The 17971-nt window shown below is 41.0% G+C and overlaps 1 protein-coding gene across 1 annotated transcript in view; it reads left to right on the top strand.

Moving 5' to 3' along the window:
- Positions 1-17971, top strand: part of ABCB7 (ATP binding cassette subfamily B member 7) — an 86115-nt gene that overhangs the window by 8724 nt on the left and 59420 nt on the right. The gene's annotated exons all lie outside the window — the stretch shown is intronic.

Genomic DNA, 17971 nt, shown 5'->3' with positions numbered 1-17971 from the left:
CCTACATACAAACGGGGTGAGGAAACTCCACACTAGCTGCTTCCCCTCAGCAGACCAGGGAGACGCGAAGCTAGCGCTCCCCTCCAGCAGACCAGGGAGACGCGGAGTGGCTTTTCTCAGCAGACACCTCAGCTTGAGAATAAAGGACTGAGGGAAGTGAGGTGTGGGAGAATAAAACTGAGCTCTAGAGAAATGTTTGGCTAGAGTTTCCCCTACAATATGTACCAGTTCCGACTTACATACAAATTCAACTTAAGAACAAACCTACAGTCCCTATCTTGTACGTAACCCGGGGACTGCCTGTATATCTAGTGTATATTTTCCATAAAAATCTTAATTTTTTAAATTACTATTTATAACATATTTTAATTCCAATCATAGCAGATCTAGTTCTTTTTTTTTTTTAAGCTCATCATCATAATGTCTGCTGTAATTGACTGGCTGAAAACCTATTTACATTTTAATCCTGTGTCATTGTTATTTGATTTAGAATGTTTGATTCAGAATACACTGCATTGGAAAAGATTAAATTCTGTAGCAGCCAACGTAACTATAAAAAGGAAGAAAAGGCAACTGTAACAGTCTCTATTAAAGGGGCACAGGTAGTATGTGACTGACAGTAGTACAGTACCAAGAATCACCAGGGAGCCCTATGACAGCTAGTCTTCTTTTACAAGCACCACTGTTTCATAATTCTAGTCAGATGCTAGTGTAACCCTGCTTATGAAACAGTTAAGATTTAGTCTACAGATTGGAATAGTTTTTAACTGGGTTAATAGACCATCTTGATTAACTATGGCTATGAGAAAATCAGAATTTCTGCCTTCTGGGACATTCTGATATTTCAACATTTGTATTTTGTCTTGAAATGAAAGATCAAAACATCAACATTTTTAATGGAACAAATTCTGAAAGAGTTTAATTACAGAATTGTTGAAATGTTTTCTTTCAGGGTGTTGATCTGAATTTAAATGTTTCTTTTTGAATCAATTCAATATTGCATCATCCTGTGGGGCCACTGTCTGATGGAAGTTTGAGTGTCTTATACTGTTATTTCTTCCCATGGGCCGGGATCAGATCTCCCCTGATCACTACATGTCAGTCATGGGAGTATGCAGTGCACCACAGAAAATGGAGCCTATAGCAGAAAACAGAGGTGGAAAGCATCCCGGTACACCTTCCTTCATATACTCTGGCACCATAGGCAGATGCAGTTTTGGTTTAGTTAAAAAAACAAAACATTAATTTCAAGTAGAGATGTTACATTTAGATTAATTGGCTAATCAAATATTCCATTCAATTGTGTCAACTATTCAATTAGTCAATGAGGGAGCCTCCGCCTTTGATGTGTTGCCACAACCCCAAGGCTGTTGCTACATTTCAAAGGCGAAAGCGCTGCAGGCAGCACGGGGCCAGCAGGGGGACTCAAGCAGTCCCCTGCTGGCCCTCTGCTCCTCACAGCATTTCAAAGCAGCTGTATCGCATGGAGCCTGGGGTCCTGGGAACTGTGAGCTGCCACTCTGAGCTGCCAGGGAGCCCGGTATCAGGCTCTACTTGGCGTTTCTGCTGCTGCTTTGAAGCACCCCTTTCTTCCCTTCCCTTCCCTTCCCCTCCCCCCGCCTCTTTCTGATAGAGGCAGCAAGGGGGAGGGGGAAGCGACTAGTGTGTCAACTATCCGATGAGCATTTGCTCATCAGATAGTCACTAGTTGACTTGTCATTTGCATCTCTGATTTCATGTTGATCCCACCCTGAGCAAAATATTTAATTGAATGCTTATGTAACAGGAAATCAAATTTTTTTTGCAAGTATAGAAATTCCGTTTTTTGCCAATCATTCCATGTGGAGCCCTGTCCCCAGGTAGCTATTCGGTTGGTGGTGGTCACTCTGTAGTATTGATGACCTTCAATCACTCCCTCCCTTTTTGTGTTATAGAAAACAGTCCCATTCAAGGCATTCCCCATTTTCCTGGGACAACCAAACCCTGATCTTGATTTAAATTATGAAAAGAGGAAACTGCACATCGATTTGGTGGTCCTAGCTCTTACCAGTTAGGAGGATTTCTTGAACAAACGGACTCACAGGCAGATAGATGCACTCTCTCTATATAAATTTTAGTTAATTTTTTTAAATCAAGTAGTGGCTAAGCCTTTGTGACCAGAATTTGAATGCCTAAACCAGGTTTGACGTTTCACCTTTCTAGTGGGAGCAGAAAATACTCATTTCAGTTTATTCAGTTAGTTGAGTAAAAGGACAGTTCATTCTAAGTTGAGAAACGGATTGGTGAAGCTAGTTTTCTTTTTTCAATCTGTAAATGAAAGCATATATGAATTGTGCTAGTTCTACAGTCTTGAATAGGGGTGAGGAACCTTTTTTGGGTTGGGGCTACTGACCTACAGAAAAATCAGTCAAGGGGCACGTACAAGTAAGAAGAAATTGCCCCTCCCCCCACAGCAAAAATCCTCCTCATTGATGTAGCCCCTGACTGAGAAGTGGGAAGATATTCCCCTCACACGCCAGAGCCTGGGAGGCCCAGGCTAGTAGATTTTGTGTGCTCCAGCCCCACAGGGGGATGGTAAGGGGCCTGGAGTGCTAGTGTGGGCTCCCCAGTGCTGGGGGGTGGGAAGCCCTAATCCTCCAGCCAGATCCAGGCACGCTGGGAGCCACATCTGGCCCCTGAGCCTTAGGTTTCCCACCCCTCCTCTTGAAGAACATGATGACCAGAAACAATAAATCCTGTTAATTAACTTCAGATAATACTTCCTGTTATGATTCATCAGTTTTAAATAAAAAACATGTTTTGCATGCTATATGTTTTCTCATGTATCAGTACATTTACGTTAGCTTTATTTAACTAAAAAATGTTGATTTTGTGCATTTTTAATTTAATTACAATTGCCATCCACTGCAGCTTGACACATCACCAGTAAAAAAAACAAACTCTAATAAACAAGACACATATTCACCATTTTTTGACATAATAAAGATGTAAAAATGAAAAATCTGAATAAATGTATGTTAATCTACAATTTGCTAAATAAACGTATTTAGGCATCGCATCTCTTGCAGACCATTAAATGAAAGTTCCAGATATAACAGCAAGATTGAGCTGAGTACTTGAAGTCTGTTAACTTCCAGATAAGTCTGAATTCTTCCCGTGCCATCACGTATTACTTACAGCATGAACGATCCTGTACCATTCCTCTTTCAGCTGTCTAGTGATATTCCTGCTGTTGTACAAGATTTGGTTTCATTATTAACTATGAACTATTTCCATAATTTCTGGGTATCTTCAGCGATAGTGGGCTGTTGCATTCTGAGAAATCTAGGCATTTGTTATAAATTCCCTCTATTAATACCTAGTATTTGTGTAAGTCTTTTGCTTTCAAATGCATTTAGATGTCTGTTTGTCTGTAGTTCTGGATTTCCAGCTTTCATATCTATATATTCAAGGAGAAATAACATTTGAGTTGAAGATTCAGAATTTGATCTTTAAACAGTAGGTTTTTGATGCACAAATCTTGTTTAAAGTAAATGCAGCTGCTGCCTTGCCATTTCATGATGCTATTTCCTTCTGGACATCCCAATGACTTGAACATTAATGTCAGGATATGTTAGTTGATTCTGTTCCTGTATTCCTTTGCTTTCCAAAGTCATGTGAGAGTTGGGAGTTCTCATTTGATTTTTTTCTCCATAACCAATTAACTCTCTTTTTGACAATGCTGGACACTTTCATTCTTGACTTGCATGTAGTTTTAGCTGTCACTTAAAAGACCTATGTCATCAGCAAAATCGAATCTAGTGTATTATTGTTATAATGCCTGGGTTGTATCCATCTACACTTTTTCTAATCATTATGTCAGTAGCAATGCCAAGCAATAGAGGTGAGAGAAGGATTCCTTTTTGTTATACCAATTAAGTTCCTGTTTGATTTTGAAATAAACTTCCCCTTTTAAACATGGGTTGAAGAGATTTGTGTTGATAATCCTACTGCATAGTTAACATTACGTGCATCTTAAGTGCTAGAATACATATATTTTGGATAAGTACTTTACCGTGGATATTTTAAAAATTATTTTCACAGAGAAAATAACTTCTATTGGCTTCTTTTTTTTTCTGAATTGGCTGGCTGTACACTCCATTTTATCTCCTTCTATTTCTGTGTTGATTTTTTTTCTTCTTGACATTTTCCATTCTTATCTCTATTTCCTGACATTTGTTCAGTAATTCTCCCTCTTTTCCACCACTTTTTAAAATACATTTAAAAGAATACAATATTTTATAACTTGTCATAGACAAAATGTGAAAGGTGAAATCTAAACATCGTCACCTTTAAAGTCCAAACAATTTTTATGACCTTCACTTAGAATTTAATGGCAAAGTCTTTAATGATAATTCAGCTCCATTGAAACAGCATAACAACAGGGAAGGATCCCCCCCCCCCCCACACACACACACGTTGCTGAAATGCTAAAACTGTTGCAGAAAATGCCTTGCTGTATTATGTTTATGTTGTCCAAAGACAACTATAACAATCATGTACTCAGATTGAGATACCAGTTATATTATTAATATGCAAGTCAGAATTTCTGTTGTCGGCTGTGAATATCTTTGGTAATACATGATGCTGTATCTTTGGTAATACTAGTAGATACTGCAAAATAACCTTTTTTGTTGTTGTTGTTGTTGGCTTCCAAATAACATTTTTTGGTAATCTGGCTCCAAAATAGTAACATCAAAACTGTAGCAATGCAAAACAGAGTGGTAAAGTAAGAGTATTGTAAACAATCTCAAATATTACTGCATCTAAATGTTAAAATGAATGAGCTACCCTTGAAAAACTCTTGAATAGCTATTTATCATCAAACTGAAATTTTAAATATATTTATTTCAGAAGTACATTATTTGACTAGCTATTTATTACCATTGGTTCTGATTAAATGCCTGTGACAGACATAATGCTATCATTTATCAGAATCTAGTTCTAATTATTTGCTTAGATGGATAAAATGGCTGGGCTGAAATAAATAACAAAAGACTAGTACACATGATAAAAGGGGTCTTGTTTTTAAACATGTTTAAGACAGAAATTCAGACATAAGACAGAAACTTAATCCTTATCCTTTTTATGATGAGGTACTGCAGTACTGTTCTCATGCAATATTTATGCACAGTGGATTTAAAACAGACAAAAGAGTTCATCAACTTGTAACATTTATTGTTGGTCTATTTGAATGATCTTGAAAAGTTACATCATTAGAAAATTTTTAATAGAAAGATGATTTTGGAGAGTGATGCAGAGAGTGGGAATGTAGTGTTAGGCTGTCTGCTTTGTAATGAAGTAGGCATACATTTGTAGTTAGTGAAATGACGGTGATATGGCATGATATTTTGCAAAAATCTCCAGATTACTTAGTGATACCTACTGAGCCCCATCAGACTTTGATTTCTGTCATTATCTCTCTGTTTCTAAGCTGTCGACAACTGTTCAAAAAAACAAAACTGTTATAATTGTGACCCTTGTATTGTTGAGAAAGAATGTGTTTAGGCAAATGTTGTGAAATTTGGAGACCTAGAAAAGGAAGGAACACTTAATCTAAAGCACTGTTCTTTCAACTTTTTGTTATTCGTAATAATACTTTGTTGTTGTAATGCTGAGGATCTATAGTTGTGGACCAGGACCCCCATAGTTTAAGTGCTATAGAAACACAGAACAAGAGAGTTTATGTATATGACGAGGCAAGAGATGGAGATAGATGGCGAAGCATAAAGAATGATTGAGAAAATATTGGTCAGCACCAGAGGCAGTGATCTTAGTACACTAACTGTTGTTAAGTTTTTGTAAGCTTCACAGCAAAGATTAGTTTTAAGGAAGGATTTGAAGTGGGTTACAGAATGTTTGCTGGAAACTCCTCCCAAGCATGACGTGCAGCATATGTGCACAAAGGTACTTGTTTAAAAATACTGTATAACAAGCGGGCAATGGAGGCTGGCATCAGGCAAAAGTCAAATTTTTTATACTGAATGAGAGATGATAGGGTGGGGTAGATGGTAAAGTACCTTGAAAGCAAACGCATTAATGCATGGTTTAGCAACTTCTGCAAAAGCCATCACTTCCACTAACATTACTTTAAAAACTATCATATATACTCGTCCATAAGCCGACTTTTTTGGGAAAAAATCCCACTGTGGCTTAGGAAGGGATCTAAAAGGCAGGGCAGCAGTGGGGGACCCAGCATGAGCTGGGACAAAGCAGTCCCAGCTTGCACCAGATCCCAGACACTGTGGCTCTGCCTTTTAAATTTAATACGAGCCATCAGGCAGAGCCGTAGTGGTCTGAGACTCAACCCTCCACCCCCCCCCCTCCAAACTTAACAGAGAAAAATAAATTTAAAAGTCATAGGCTCATTTATTAGGTTCCAAACTGCTGTTCTCTGAAGTTGACTTATAAATGGGTCAGTGACTTTTTACTATTTTTTCTCTAAGTATGTGGGGGTCGGCTTATAAACAAATGGGCGTATGTAGTTAGCAAACATTGTTGAGTGCAGGAGAAGGCAGTAATTGCTGAAATGAAATTTCACTGATAGATCACCTAATCTCAAATAGAAGAGGGGAAAGAAAGGAAGCAAATGAGAAGTCCAAATAAAATGGTGGTTCTCTTTCTAATTTTGTGGGAGGAAATAACGTAAAAATAGAAAGGCTAGGGTTAAATATATGAGGAAAAAAGATAACGCTAAAAAAAAGCAAGGTTTTAATATTAATAATTTATCATTAGTTCCACATTATTAAAATGTTTGTCTATCACCCTCCTCGTTGTTTTGAATTCATGTTGTATTTCATTTTCCTCAAGCTCTTTAGTGTGCAGCAATACTTGCATGTACATTGTGCATTGTTTTATGAATGTTACATTGCAGTTATCTGACTAATTATGTAGTCTATACAATTTGCAGAGATGCAGCATCCCAGATCAGCACAAGCCGGGACTGCTTGGTCCCAGCTTGAGCTGAGTCCAGCAGCCCCTGTTCATGGGAGCCAGCCTGGGCCACCGTGAATAGGGCCTGCTTAGTGGCAGAAGCCCTATGGGCTGGGCCCACATCCCCTCTGGGACCCCAGGAGACAGTGGCTGCTACTGGAGCAGCCTGTGCCAACGGCGAGCCTTGTGTAAGAACGTCCATGCTGGATCAGATCAAAGGTCCGTCTAGCCCAGTATCCTGTCTGCTAACAGTGGCCAATACCAGATGCCCTAGAGGGAGGGAACACAACTGGTAATTCTAACATGATCCCTCTCCTGTAACCCTTTTGCAGACAAACAGAGACTAGGGACACCATTCCTACCTATCCTGGCTAATAGCCATGAAAGGACCTAACCTCCATGAATCTATCCAGATCTTTTTTGAACTCTGTTAAAATCCTAGTCTTCACCATATCTTCTGGCAAGGACTTTCACAGGTTGGTTGCATACTGAGTGAAGAACTTCCTTTTGTTTGTTTTTAAACCTGCTGCCTAGGGTGACCCCTAGTTCTTATATTGTGGAAATAAGTAAATAACTTTTCCTTATTCACTTTTTCCACACCTGTCATGATTTTATAGACCTCTATCATATCCCCCTCAGTCTCCCCTTTTCTAAGATGAAAAGTCCAAGTTTTTTTAATCTCTCTTCATATGGGACCTGTTCCAAACCCCTCATCATTTTTGTTGCCCTTTTCTGAACCTTTTCCCATGCTAATATATCTTTTTTGAGAGCAATCTGTACGCAGTATTCAAGATGTGGGCGTAACATGATTTTATATAGAGGCAATAATTATTCTCTGTCTTATTCTCTATCCCTTTTTTAATGGTTCCTAATATTCTATTTGCTTTTTTGAGTGCCACTGCAGATTGAGTGGATGTTTTCAGAGAACTATCCACAAAGACTCCAAGATCTCTCTTGAGTAGTTGGGGACTAAATTTAGCTACATCCCATTGTATGTATAGTTGAGATTATTTTTTTCCGATGTGCATTACTTTACATTCATCAGCATTAAATTTCATTTGCCATTTTGTTGCCCAATCACTTAGTTTGGTGAGATCTTTCTGAAGCTCTTCAGTCTGCTTTGGTCTTAACTATCTTGAGCAGTTTTGTATCGTCTGTAAATTTTACCACTTCACTGTTTACCCCGTTCTCTAGATCATTTATAAATAAGTTGTATAGGATTGGTCCCAGGATGGACCCTTGGGAGACTCCACTAGTTACCTCTCTCCACTCGGAAAACTTATCTTTTATTCCTACCATTTGTGTCCCATCTTTTAACCGGTTGTCAATCCATGAAAGGACCTTCCTTCTTGTCCCATGACAACTTAATTATTTAAGGTCCCTCACCAAAGGCTTTCTTATAATCTAAGTATACTATATCCACTGGATCCCCCTTGTCCACATGATTGTTGACCCCCTCAATGAACCTGTTACGGGCAGAGGCTGCTTCGCAGCAGCCTCCCTTACTCCCTACCCCTGCTGCCTCTGATAGGGGCAGGCAGAGACGGTGCTGGGGAACCAACTTTTAAACCATTTACCCCCAGCACCAGCTCCTGTTCTCCACCCCCACCCCCATACTGCCTCTCACAGAGGCAGCAAGGCGGGGGGAAGCGAGTAATAGTTACTCCACTCGACTACCTGATAAGCTTATGCCTCTCGGGTAGTCAGATATTCACTAATATCCCTATATTGTCTAGCCGGAGGCTGGGTAATAACTTTTGATAGGGAACCATTCCAAGATTTTGGTAAGTGGCCAAGGGTGTGGGGTCTGAGAGTTTGGATGAAGGAGGGGGTTGTGACCTGGAGCAGGGATTTGGGGTGCAACAGGGGGTAGATGTGAGCTGGGCACCTTTTAAGCTGGTTTTCCCCTCCCCCGGGGTGCTGCCTCTCTATCAGTGGTGGCAGCATGGGAGGCAGGAGGTTCCCTGAACATACCAGTTACTGTGCACTCCCACCCCACCCCTCGCCTCTGATGCAGAGGAAATGTTTGCATAACCATGTGGGTTAACTGATGAGTCTGAGGTTTATCCTGTACACATTAACATCCCTATTATCCACTAACACTTTCATAATGATGGGAAAATATTTTTGTCTTTGTCTACTCAGAGGCAAGACTTTTGGGGTAGAGAAGAATTGCCTGAACATCGCAGCAGGACACACTTAATTAACTTAATTATTACCTGAGGATGATTTAGGGGTCTGTGAAGTAATTCTGATAGCCTCAGGCCATTTCTCAGTAGAGGCATGGCTCACCAAACAAACCCAGTGATGGCTATTGAAGTTGTAGTGGAAATCTGTGAGGTAGTTAGGTCATCTGTCCAGAGAATGAAAGTGTCATCAATGTATATCATTGCTTGTGTGATGCATTTTCCCAGAAATTCTTCCTTGAGGTGTCCCAAGAAGAGATGGGCATATTGCAGAACCATCACAGCTGTACCTGTGACTGTTCCTGTGGTTTGGACAAACTGTGTGTTGTCAAGTTGAGCAACATTTTTGGCACGTATATCTGAGAATTGTCCTTTGTCTTGAGAGAAGCTGTGATTCCATCACTGAGAGGGATATTGGCGTATAGGAAAGGGACATTCATAATGGGACAGAATGTGTTCTGAAGGAAATTGTTAATATTGTGGATTTTCTGGAAGAAGTTGGCTGTTTCCTGGAAGATACCTGCCTTTTGTGTGGGGAGTGGTTTGAAATGGTTTCTAAGTCTTGGTATTCTTCAGTATGATTAACAGCCTTTTCCACCTGTTGTTTAATTGTGACTCCCTGGTTACATTTTCCAGACCCAAAGAAGTTTTTGAGCTTCAGAGAGTTCTTGTCTATTCTACCAGCAGAAGTTGGTCCAATAAAAGATATTACCTCACTTAGCTTGTCTCTTAAATATACAGCATCAGCCAGCAAAATACTTGTCTACAAACTGTAGATGAAATGAAGAAAGACACAGCTATATTTTCACAGTTGGTCTCAGATTTTCAGCGTCCAGCTTGAGAAGTCTTTCTCAGAGGTCCCAACAAGCAGCAGCTCCCATTGAAATAAATAAAAGCAGCAAAATAAGGAAAATGTCATCTTTCTGTTGTAATGAAGCTGCTTAGCTGAAGATATTTTGATAAAATGAATATAGCTTTCATTTTTAGAAGGTTATATTTCTGACCCATTCTACAATGGTATAATAATTTTTGCCTTTTAAAGAAACAGTCAGCGTAAAAGCAATCTCATGAGCTTCCTATATAAAAATCCATGTAGGGATCACACTGTAAATACACAAGAGAGGTTGATAGTTAATTTGTGTAATTCTTGCTAAACAAGAACATTTAATCAAATGAAGAAGTGACTTTATTCTCACAAAAATGACTGATCTTAAGCAATGTTGTCTTTAGTTTTATTTTCCTGCATTAGAGATGACTGCCTAAGTGAGCGTAATGTATTGAATAGCCCAGTCTGATCATTTAACCTCTCCCGGTCCCCATACTTTCTCTTTCCACATTCATTCTCATTAACTGTCTAACATTTCCATTCGCCTCATTCCCTCTACCTAAATTCAGTCCAACTATTATCATTCACTCTTCTTTTCACAGTGCCTTGCCAGTCTTCTTTACTCCCACGTCTTCTCATTTGCTGCTATACTTGGCATTTTCTCTCTTTTACTAAGATGCTTCTTTTAACACTTTCACTCTTTCCTTCTCATTCACATTCTTCTTCCCATCTGTTCACAAGCACTCTTTCCTTGCTTCCTTCTATTAATTTTTTTTCTTGCTTTTACGGACCCTGAATAACTCCCCAGTAAATCCAGTGGTAAGACTCTCATATACTTCCACGGTAAGTGGATTCATCCCTAACATATCTTAGTTATGCAGGTAACTATTTGTCAGAAGTGGCTGCATAGCATAATGCTACCTGGAATAGTTGAAAATTCAGCGGAAAAGTTTGCAAATATTAGATTTGACCTTGAATAAATGCTTGGTAATCTTGATTGTTTTTTGCATTCAATGCCCTGACGTGTTAAGTAAGATATTTATAACATGCAACCTACTAGCAACAGTCATGACCAGGGATGTTAAAATGCAGTGGGGGAGTGGATTTGGTAAATGTGTAAGTGTTGAAATGTTCAGCAGTTACACATGTTTACACACGGGAGCCGGAGCACCCAGGGAATAGGCTTAAAAGCCAGCTCCCTGGGAGCACCACCTCCCACCTGCCAACCCCCCACTACCAACTGATCCAGAGGCCGTGGTGCAGAAGGAGGCCTTGCATGTAACCATTTAAACATATGCACTAATACATCCCTAGTCATGACGTTGTAGGAATAAATAGTTTTCAAGTACAGTCAATACTAAACTGCATGTTTCAGCTTTGAAACTATATAGTATATTAAAAAGGAACTAAAAGTTTATTAAGCTTTTAAAGTCAAACACTCAGAAATTAGGAAATGCCATAATTAAGGTTGCCTGTGCAATCTGAAATAAAAATAAGAGCAAAAATATTCAAAAACAAAGAAGGGACATCTTTGCACCTCATTAAAGGCCATAAAAAGGTACAAACACATTTTTTCTTTGTAAACGATTTCTGTTCATTGACTCTACTGAAGACCGAAGTCTGCTGTCCAGGGAAAAGGTACGGCAAGGAAAGCAGCAACACAAACTTATGTCTTATCTCCCTGTGCTGCCTCAACACTGTCTCTCTCTGACTAAAGGGCGGGTTGCTCATGCTAGCTTAATCTTTGGCCTCCCTGTTGATACCTGATTTTTCAAAGAGAAGCATGAGAGGAACGACAGTCTCATCCTTAAGCCATAGGATTGGGACTCAAGAGAACTAGGATTCCCGTCTCCCTCACAGATTTTTTTTTCCCCTGCATGACATAAGACAAATCCTGTTATCTCTTTGCTTACATTCCTTCATCTTTACATTGGGATCCTTCCCTACGTGCAGAAGTATTGTATGACTTATTTAAGTCCTGTTTAATTTGAAAGGTGCTATGTAAACTCAAATTCTTGTAAGAGGGTAGTTTTTCTCAATCTATTGAGAGTAGGTAGAAGAGAAAGCTGTGTAACCCTAGAGCAGGAATGAGCAATAACTTTTGGTGGTGGGGGGGCACTCCAAGATTCTGGTAAGTGGTAAAGGGCTACACTTTTCGATAGAGGGAGTGCAGGGTCTGGGCCAGAGGTGGGTGAAGAAAGGATCTCGGGGTAGGGGACTCGGTGCAGGAAACAGTGTGGGGTCACAGAAGGAGGAGAAGATTCTAGGCTGTGGGAGGGATGGAGGAGGGAGTGCAGGTGACCTGAGGGAGGAGAGGAAGGGGGTCAGAGGGTTTGGATAGTAACCTGGGACAGGGAACTGGGGAGAGGGAGGTACTGGGGTTCCAGAGGCAAGATGTGGCAGGGAGCTGCTTTCCTAGGCAACTCCTGGACAGCAGTCCTTCAGGATCCTGGGGCAGGCTCTCTGCCTACTGCAGCCCCAGGCGCCTCAAAATGTGCTCCCTGTGGCTCTCTGCCCCGGACACTGGAGGGTGGGGGAGGCTTCACATGCTGCCCCCACCCCTAGCAAAATCTCATAGCTTCCATTGACTGGTTTCTCTGAAGCCTCAGGGAATAAAGTGGGTTGGGGTTGCTCTGAAGCGACTGGCTGCACTGTGTCTGAGGGCCTTGGTGGCATGCCCTTGAGCAATGGTCTCAAAAGTGGGGTGCGCAAAACAATCCATTGGGGATACGGGAAGAAAATTCCCCGGCACTGGACATGTATGGGGGACGGTGGGGCCGAGGGAGCGCATGCACGGCCGCACAACAGTTGAGAGGGGACACACCCAGGCATGGCATGATGTCACGGCCCAGAACTTTAAAACCACTCGGCCCAGCGTTGCAGTGCGCAGCCCAGCACTTGGTCTGGAGCCCCGGAAGCAGCTGGGGCCAGGGCTGTGGGGACTTCTGGGGCCTGATCACAGACTCCAGCCCCGCAAATTGGAAGGCAGAAGGGGGGAAAATAGGGGGAAGGGCTGGGAGAGGAAGGGGCTTGTGCTGAGGGGAGGAGGGGAAGGGGCAGGTCAGGAGAAGAAAGGGGAAGGCACTTAAGGGACAAGGCGGAGGAGAGACAAATGCCAGGGGATCAAGTGGAGACAATGAGGAAAAGGGCAGGAGGGGAGGTGTCAGTGGGAAGGGGGACAGGGTGATGCTGGGAGAGGAGAGGGTTAGGGCACTGGAGGCTAGAGGGGAGGAGGGGGAGGTGCTGGGATAAGGCTTGAAAGAAGGGGGGGTGGGCATGAGGAAGATGATGGAGCCAGTCGTGTGAGGGCACAGAGGGGCATGAGAGGAATGGGGGCAGAGGGTGGTGAGGGGTGGGCATCAGGGAAAAAGAGGGCAAAGGGGGCAGGGGCAGTGAGGGAAGGGGGAGGCACCAGGAGGGTGCAGGGGTAACAAAAGGTGCAGGTGCCAGAGGATTCTGGGGGTGAAGCAAGAAGGGTAGACACCTGCAGGGGAGGGACCAGCACAGAGTTGTCGAACTTATGAGTTATGCATTTTTCTTTTACAAAAAGACAAGAGTTCCAAATTTGTTGACCTTTTCTGTGATGGCAAGTGGCTATCAGTAGTATGTTACCTAGCAGATATTTTTGAAAAAATAAACACACAAAATCTGTCCCTTAAGGGTAAAGGTGACGTTTTAACAATGAGTGGGAAAGTAACTGCTTATCAAAAGAAACTTGTGCTATGGAGAGAGCATTTTGAAAACGGGTGTTTGGAAAGGTTTCCATTGTTATATGATTTTTGTTGCTAAAAATGATGTAAGTGTGTCACCTATAAAATCTCTCATATCTGCACACTTAAAAAACCTGGAAACAGAATTTTCTAACCTGTTTAAAAATCTTCCAAATGAAGAGTTTCAGTGGGTTTTGAACCCATTTGTTAAAAATATAAAAATGCAACAGCTTCTGATTAGTTTGCAAGAACAACTGATTGACATCAGGGAAGATGGAAATTTACATGCCAGATTTCAACAAAAACTTTTGTATAATTGGTGGATGGGATTGAAAAATGAGTATCACGATTTAGTAATCGCAGCCAATGATGCATTTCTTCCATTTGGATCTACGTATCTTTGTGAAGTGTCTTTTTCAGCGATGACAGCCATTAAAACCAAGTATCGAAATAAACTGAATTTAGAACCAGACCTTTGAATTGCTGTATCACAAAGTGTTAAACCAAGATTTTCAAAAATAATTAAGCATATTCAATCATATTGCTCTCACTAAAAATATTATTATTAATAATAATAATTTTTTAGTGAGAGCAAAAAGGTTTTCTGTACTGTTAATAAAATAAAATTAAAATAAAAAATGATTTTAAAAATATTGTTTTTCATCTTTATCTCACACAAAAAATAGAAATTAAAAAAGGTTGTTTTATAATGTACATAATACATTAGTACAGTAGTATATGTATATAATTTATAAATAAATAAATATACATACGTATAATGGGGGTGCATGCTCAAAATTGTTTTACTGATAGGGGTGCGCGATCAAAAAAGTTTAAAAACCACTGACCTAGAGCAGTGATTCTCAAGTGTAGTCTGCCGATCTTTAGTGGTCTACAATCATTATGCAGGTAGGCCACAGGCCTTGGGTTCATCCCTCCTGCTGCAGGGAGCCTGTGCTGGTACTCCAGCCCTGCAGCCCCTCCATGAGGTTGGGGCACCAGCTCCAGCTTCCTGCTGAGGGGATGGGTGAGCTTTCCAGGATGGATCTGGCTTGCGACGGAAGAAATGGTTCGGCACATTGCCACTCCCCCTCTTCCTGGCTGGGGGAATGGCAGTGTAGGAAACTGCTCACCTGGAGGCTTTCCTTTGCTCCTATTGGCCAGAATTATAGCCAATGGGAGCAGTAGTTGGCAGTGCCTAGAAGCTGCAGGGGGCATGGAGCCAAGTAAGTGCCCCCCATACCCTTCATGCCCAGACCATGCACCCTCCCTCCTTCAGAGACCCTTCACCCCATTCCTGTACCCTCCCTCCTTCACAGATCTCCTTCAGCCCACTCCTGCACCCAATCTTCCAGCCAGACCCCACCCTCAGCCCACTCCTGCACCCATTTTGTCATCATGGCTGATTGGCTGGGTGGTCCACATCAAGGTCTGCATTGAGCGGGGTGGACTGTGGGCCAAAAAGTTTGAGAATCACTGCCCTAAAGCCATGTTCCCCCCCTCCCTCCACGTATGTGTCCTGCAGCTGTCGATAAAGTAACGGATGGCTTATTTTAAAAATAAAATGTTTTCTTCTGCTTCTTGGTAGCCTCTAAATCTAGCCAATGGTTAGTTTACACATAAGGGCTGCAGCTTCAACAATTTAAACTGAGGGAAGTTGAGTTTTGTCTTGAGATAGGACATGAGCCCTTCACGATAGTTACTTAACAAAAGTAGATTAGAAATTCCTGTATTAAGGAAGTATCTAATAGAGATGCAACAAAATCTTTTAAAGAAGTTTTTATTTACAATAGAGTTAATAAAATTTGTGTAATGGGGAAAAAATCATTAATTTAAATAATATTGTAGAGAAAGTAGAATAATTTAAATAAGTCTAGTAAAACTTTTATTTTCCAATATATCTCATTCAAAATGTATAATCGTGCTTGGTTTATAATTTTTTTGGACTAGGAATGTGATTTGTCTATAAAATATCATGCATGTTTGTTTATATAGTGCAGTAATCTAAATCTTTCTCAGGATTGCAGCTGTGAATTTTTTCCCAAAGGTCATTATAGCTCAAGAACCATGTACTCCCATGAATTCTCTAAGAGCAAAAACATTCTGGGTTAAATATTGAATGTTTATATGCTTGATGTTACCTGAATGTTAATTTACATGCTTCTTGCTAACCTTAACAAGTCTAGAGATGGAGCTCTGCAGCCTGGGACAGAGCTCTCTGGCTGCCATTAGGGCTAGAGTTTCCCAGCTGCTGGAGCCAGAATGCTGCCAGAACTCTCTGGCTGCAGCTGGGATCAGAGCTCCTTGGCCTGGCCCAGAGGTCCATGGTTGTAGCCAGGCTAGAGCTCCCTGGCCACTGGGGTCAGAATTGCCTGCCATGCCATCTGCCCCACCACCATCACCACACATGTGCGCGAGCGCATCTCACTCACTCACTCTGGGTTCCTGGCTGAGTAATCAGTGCCCCTTATGGCACTCCAGCTCAGCTGCCAGACCTCCCTCTTCCTGGGCTCTGTGATCCAGGATCATCCATGGTCCATGCTAGATGTTGCGGTACCAGGGAGTCCAGTTAAGGGAGGTACAACCTGTATTAACAGATTGGGGGAAAGCAGTCATCAGTGGTCTCTTAACTTAATCACTCCATCTGAATTAGGGAGTTTGTAGAATAAGTATACAATTTAGGGGTGATGGTAGATTGTGATTTGCTGCTGGTTGTGCAGGTAGTGGCTGTTATGTGCTATATCTGTACTTTTTCATTTTCTGACACTGATGAGATTGCTGTAATGCTCTCTACATGTGGCTATGCACAAAGACCACTTGGAAACAAGCTAGTGTGGAAAGCCATGGCCTACTTACAAGGTTGCTCTCACACGGGGAGCACGCCATATCAGTACAATAGGGTTTGCTCTTGCTTTTGTTGACCACTGGTGAAATTCAAGATGTTGGTATCAGTTTATAAAGTCCTAAATTGTTTCATACCTGGTTACAATTGAAATAATTTCTGTTCCCAAGCCATGCTTTCGCTGTGGGTCTGTGGAAGTGCTTGAACTCTTGTCAATATAAACATAAGGGAGCATCTTAGATGGTGTTCTCTGTGAGGAATGGGTGTCTTTGTAAAGAGTTTACCATCAATCTAAAGTAGTATCAAAGGTCTGCCAAAATTTGAGTTCTTTTCCTGCAGGTATACCAGTAACACATTTCAGCTGCACGGTAGAAATACATCTGACAAAATGGTTTTACCCTTGAAAGCTCATGACCTAATAAATCTGTTAGTCTCTAAGGTGTAACAGGACTCCTTGTTGTTTTTACAGTTACAGACTAACACGACTACCCCTCTGAATCCTTGAAATATTGACTATTAAGATTGAAAGTTGCTCTAGGCAGGAACATAGGCTTCTAAGACACTGAAGCACTTTTACAAAGTTTACTGTATGTTCTATTGAAAGTCATTAGGACTTATGTTTTTGAAAATTTTACCCTATATCTTATTTCACACACAGAGAATGCCTTGTCCCGCCCTTTATGTTATGCAATATTTGAGAAATTGTTTGCTTGCAAAAACAGTTCTGCTCAAACACCAGCATGTCTGTGTCATTTGATCAAGACTCTGATACCAGAAAATCATTTGCTACATAAGTGCCGTAAGCATGAGATTAATCTTTAAAAGGGGATAATAGAATGCTTAATTTCAAAAATACGTCATCACGTCCTGTATGCAGCATTTAATACAATAAGATGTGTTAAAATGGGCAAATATTTTCTGGTTGAGTTATCTTTGTTTGTATTTTATCAGCAATTTGTAATGTACAATGTGACTTAGAAGGGCAGAAAGAAAGTTTAAGGCAATGTGTAGAAAATAGACACAAGGCATTGCTGGTATTTGTTAAGGTTAAAAATGTTTTTCTTGAGTTCATTTTCTTGACATTTGTTTTTTGCCTTGGGTTGATGAGCTGCTCTTTTGTTACTCTGCTGAGCAGCATTGATTTATATTGTGCGTGCTGTGCAGTTAGTATTGCAACAGAGCAGTAGGAGACTGGTTTATGGTGGAATACTAGCCAGGTGCTCTAGAAGTATCAGGACTGATTTCAGAAATAACTATTTTTGGTAAAGAATATGCTTCTGTGTAGGAATATACCAGTTATGTTATAGAAACACACTGAGTGTCCCCTGTCTGCCATTGGCTAGGAGGATATTATCCTCTTCCTTTCAATAGGAAAAATAGTGAGCAATGAAAATGACTATCCAGAGACTGGATAGTTAGTTACTGTTCATGTAGC

Source organism: Pelodiscus sinensis, chromosome 13, assembly GCF_049634645.1.
Source record: "Pelodiscus sinensis isolate JC-2024 chromosome 13, ASM4963464v1, whole genome shotgun sequence".
Classification (NCBI taxonomy): Eukaryota; Metazoa; Chordata; order Testudines; family Trionychidae; genus Pelodiscus; species Pelodiscus sinensis.
This window is presented reverse-complemented; position numbering and strand designations above follow the sequence as displayed.